Source organism: Portunus trituberculatus, chromosome 2, assembly GCF_017591435.1.
Source record: "Portunus trituberculatus isolate SZX2019 chromosome 2, ASM1759143v1, whole genome shotgun sequence".
NCBI lineage: Eukaryota > Metazoa > Arthropoda > Malacostraca > Decapoda > Portunidae > Portunus > Portunus trituberculatus.
The window spans coordinates 11,962,692-11,967,535 of record NC_059256.1 but is presented as its reverse complement, the minus strand read 5'-3'; the positions used below and the strand labels follow the sequence as shown (position 1 = coordinate 11,967,535).

At 42.7% G+C, this 4,844-nt stretch overlaps 1 long non-coding RNA gene across 1 annotated transcript; it reads right to left on the bottom strand.

Moving 5' to 3' along the window:
* Nucleotides 1–1,116: 1,116 nt before the first annotated feature.
* Nucleotides 1,117–3,098, bottom strand: LOC123505817. Its single transcript, XR_006675264.1, has 2 exons — nt 2,516–3,098; nt 1,117–1,152 (listed from the first exon to the last, which is right to left on the bottom strand). It is a non-coding gene; the product is annotated as an uncharacterized LOC123505817 (long non-coding RNA).
* Between the last annotated feature and the right edge of the window lie 1,746 nt (nt 3,099–4,844).

The following is a 4,844-nucleotide window of genomic DNA, read 5'->3' as shown; positions in this document are numbered from 1 at the left end:
TTTCAATCACCCCCAAAAAACATGCCTGCCCTGCGCTTTACAAATCAGAATTAGAATGTACACCAATAACACCCCTACACCACAAAACACACCCAAACCATTTTAAAATGCTCAAAATCCCAAGATCCTGGAGGGCCTTGTACCAAATGTGGGCATACAGCTTGACCACATCCAAGAAGGCGGTTGTGCTATGTGAAGAGGAAAGAAGCAACGGCTCATAAAATAAAGACTTGCATGCACAACTCCTTCTCACACAATGGTGCTCACCTCTTCAACGCTGTGCCGGACACCATCAGGAACCTGACGGGTCACACCGGACCTCTTCACGAAAAGGTTACACAGATGGTTGTCTACAATACCAGATGAGCCCCAATACCAGGCCACTCCAGCTCAACCGGCAACTCACTCATCACATGGAGGGTTGACGGCAAGGCTGAACTGCCTGGCCACAGCGGAGGCCCACCTCAGCTGCGTCCATCATACCATGAAATTATACAACACTAACAAAAGTAAGTGAGTACATTAACCCAAAACACACTCAAAACACTACGCAACACTTCAAAATATTAACAAATAAACCCATAACTCAACTAGAAACACCTAACTACACCCAAATCATCCCCACACTACCAAGATACTCCACTCACACGCGCAGACCACTTCAAACACCCAGCACACACCCAAATCATCCCCACACACTACAAAGACACTCCACACACACGCACAGACCACTTCAAACACCCACCACACCAATATCATCCCCACACACTCTACACACACACACACAGACCACTTCAAACCCTTAAAACTAATCTAAAACACCATACAACATCTCAAAATTCCCCTAACCACACTCAGAACACACCCACACATTCAAATACCCCTCTACACCACACTCAAGATATGTAAAATATACCTAAAAACATCTAACACACACTGAAAACACCCTGCAACACTACCAAACACACTCAAAATACTTCAGGTATAACCCAAAAACACAAAAATGCGTTATAAAGAACGGTAACATTAAAAAGGGGACTTACCTAAATATTGTGGCTTGGCTCCTCCTCTTCTTCCACTTCCATTTTTCCTTTCTTCTTCGTCCTCTTCCTTTTCTTCTTTCTTCTACTGCTTCCATCTACACGCCTGAGCCTAGAAACACATCAAAACTTAGAAAACACGAGATATTAGGCAAAATATTGAGGAAGTGTAGGGAGAGTGGCTTGCCAGCTCCTCCACTTATTCCTCCCTTTTTCATTCCTTCCTCCTCATCCTCCTTTATTTCTCTTTTCTTCTTCCTTCTGCTACTAATATCTACACACCTGGGCCAAGAAACACAGGAAAACACATAGAAATCACTAGATATTAGGCAAAATATCGACGAACTGGGCGGTAGGGAGGGAGGGACGCAAGCCTGGGCCATGATGAGTCACCACCTTGGTTGTGACGTCATCAAGAGCGCGGGAATAGTGGCGAATCGGCTGAATTACGTAAATAATTTTAAAAATGACTTCAAGAAAAAACCAAGCCAAGGCCGAATGCTTACTTTTTTATGACTTATTAGATACTTTAATCAATATCCAAAACATCAAAACATCTCCTGCTTAACTAGTTTTAAAAAATTGTCTAAATTAAGTATATAAAATGTATATAAACATTTCCACTCATAACGCTGCCAAAACGTCCAGCCATTTCGACTTTATATTTCTTTCGAAAAATATTAGACAATATAAACTCTCTTCTCAGGCATCCAACACTGACCCACAACCAGAAGTGAACGAGTGAAAGAGCATTAATGTAAAACAAAACCATTAAACTCTAAACTCATTAAAAACTCTTGTAAAGTCCAGATATTTTCACTTGGCGAGTATTTTAACACATTCTACAGAGTCTCAGCTTTCTTTTAAGGCATTCTACAACGAGTTTGACCGTCAAACAGAAACGTAAACAAATAAAATTGAAAAAAATAAAACTTACATTAAACGGGACAAAACACCACTTTAAAGTCCACATATTTCACTCAATGGAATTATTTCACGCCTAAAAAAGCACAGGTAATTTCTATATACTATAAAGGCCCAGTTACACCTAGAAATTAAATAGTTGAAATTGAGAGATGGAAAATTTGGACGGTTATGGCAGCTCATATTTAAGCTATAAAACACCACTAAACGCCACACATTTACCGAACACAGGCGCGGAACACACTTCAAACACAACGAAATATTCATAGAAACCCTAAAAACACACCATGGAAGCGTAATATTATTTTTAGAGAATATATCAAAAAAAGTATTGGAACCCGCAGGTTGCCACGGGGGGGACAGGGGAGGAGCTCGGGGGGCGGGGCGGGGCGGGGCGGGCTCCATAATCCTTATGTTGCATTTAATAGCAAATAATAGCTGGTAATACTGACAACTGCTCGTTATATCCATCACCTTTTCAACATTTGGGCACTGTTTTCACTCTCCTATGCAAAGAAAACCTACAAATAAGAGAGTGGCCTTAGAAATACCTGAAATAAATGATGGTGAGGCGTTGTGGTGAAGAGTTGCATTGCTCTCTTGTCTCGCCGCTGGTGCTGTCGGGAATGTCATCACTTCACTTTGTGTGTGTGGGTGTATATGGGCATGTTGTGGATGTGTTGAGTGTGTTTATGGGGTGTATAAGCAACACCAAACACCACACGGCCGTCACCATAAGTTTGTTGACATGGAGCAGACGTGCACTCGGCCCACCACACTTCTTTCCCTCCTTACACACTAATCCCTTATCAACACCACTGCCACACCTTACACACCTGTTCCTTGGTGCATTAATAACCTCCACCACCTCTGTCACGGCACTGTCACCTCTATACAGGCTGGAAATATAACGGCACTCCAGTGAGCTCACCCCTGTGTCTTGGCGGGAGGTACCGACGCCATCATCAGCTGTGGCTCTAAAGGAATTCACTCTCTTCTCCTTGCCCGCTACAAATTCCAATACTATGTCCTTGTATGTGTTCAATTCTCACTGTTTCAAAATTACCACGGAATTTGGTGTGGAATATTCACTGTTATTATGGTTTTAGTTGATTTAAGGATACGAGTAGCCATTGGGAGCTTCAAAATGTCGACATTACCAAACTCAGGTGGTAAGTTTTGATGACTCCACAAGTTTTTCTTAACATTAAAGGCGGGTTCACACGTACCTATTTGCGACTGTTTTTTAACGTACGTGGAGTTTCCGACTCGCAATTGGCGCCTAGCGACTGCAGAAAGCAGTCACAAATCAAGACCAACATGTTGGTCTTGCTACTCGATTTGCGACTTTATTTGCGTCGTGACGTCATGGAGTAAAGGCAGGTTCACACGGGCCAATTTGCGACTGTTATTTTACGTCGGTAGACTAGTTTCCGACTCATCTCTTCTGGTCGGAAGGTCTCAGACGTAGCACCTGAAAAGTGTCGACTAGTTGGTCCATTCATTGGCTGGGAGTAAATGTCAACAAACAGCTATATACCCGCCAAGATGTCTTCCTCCAGCTGTGGTTGCTCTTCTTTTGGCATACTGGAGGAGCCAACAGGAAAGAAAATGCCTATGGATACGTCCCTGGCTAAGTAGAAGATTGTCTACCACACTCTAAATTACCCTAAATTTCTTACAAGAAAATTGTGGGTGGCACGTGTCCCAACTTTGGCATCCAGTGTGAAACCTCCTGTTGGATTTACACCGAGGCATTATAAGCAACGCACACAGCCAATGACTATATCAATAAATTTAGATTTATAGTCATCGCACACAGGCTACAGCTTCGCACCGCGTGCGTCGTGTGCCTCGTCTCCGCTATGGAACGGCCTTTAATTAATTTAATTTGTCTCGCCGCACCTGGGACCCGAACTTCTTTTCTTCGATTGTGAGCCGTGTGCGCTAACCACTACACTGTGTGGTGTGTGTGTGTTATTCACCCACCCACAGTGCATGCTGACTTTCTACTGGTATGTGTAATATCATGAAACAATGAAAAAGTTATCTTTGCAGAGAGAGAGAGAGAGAGAGAGAGCGCAATTTGACTTGTCCAGGTACGGACATAAAATTAATAGTGCCGTACTTTTAGGGTATAATGATTCAGACACAGGCCGAGCTATTTTTGTTTTTCTTTTGTCAAAAACAAAGCGAGGCTCCCTGACTGAGTATCATCCGCCTTGTGAGTCTTTTAAGGACCGTGGAATGTACCTAGTGCATGTCGAGTCCCTAGAAAAAAGAAGAAACGATCACCTTGACTATAACACAACTGGTCTCTCACATTACATGCCATTCCTAAAAACCTATCGGTTTCATAGGCTCGTATTCTGAAACGCTCTCACTATCGCTGCTTTCCAAAGGCTCAAGATGAAGGTACTCGTGTTTCTAAGAGTATTTTTATGGTTTTGGTGATGTACTGGTAAGAGTTCTAGTTTATTGAGAAAAAAAAAAACTTAAAACCTAGTGTTGAGCAGCTTGGTATTATTCCTTAGTGATGTATACAATGAACAAGTCCTGCATACATGTCCACTTCTTCCCTTGAGTTTCTTGGCCACCCCTTTTTTTTTTATTATTTTTTTATTTCTACCCTGTGGGCTTTTCACGGGAACTTCTGGGCTAAAGGGGATACTTTTAATGGTATCTCCTATCTCAAAGTCCACCCACTAGGAAACCGTTGCCCCAAGTGAGGAAGCCCAACCTACACTCAGAATGTGGACAGGATTCGAACTTGTGTGCTTGGAGACCCCTCGGACCCCAAAGCACACATGGTTCCATTGTAATTGATACTGATATGGTGTGCAACAGTCAGGTCTCTGTTTAAACAACCTCTTCTCAGTC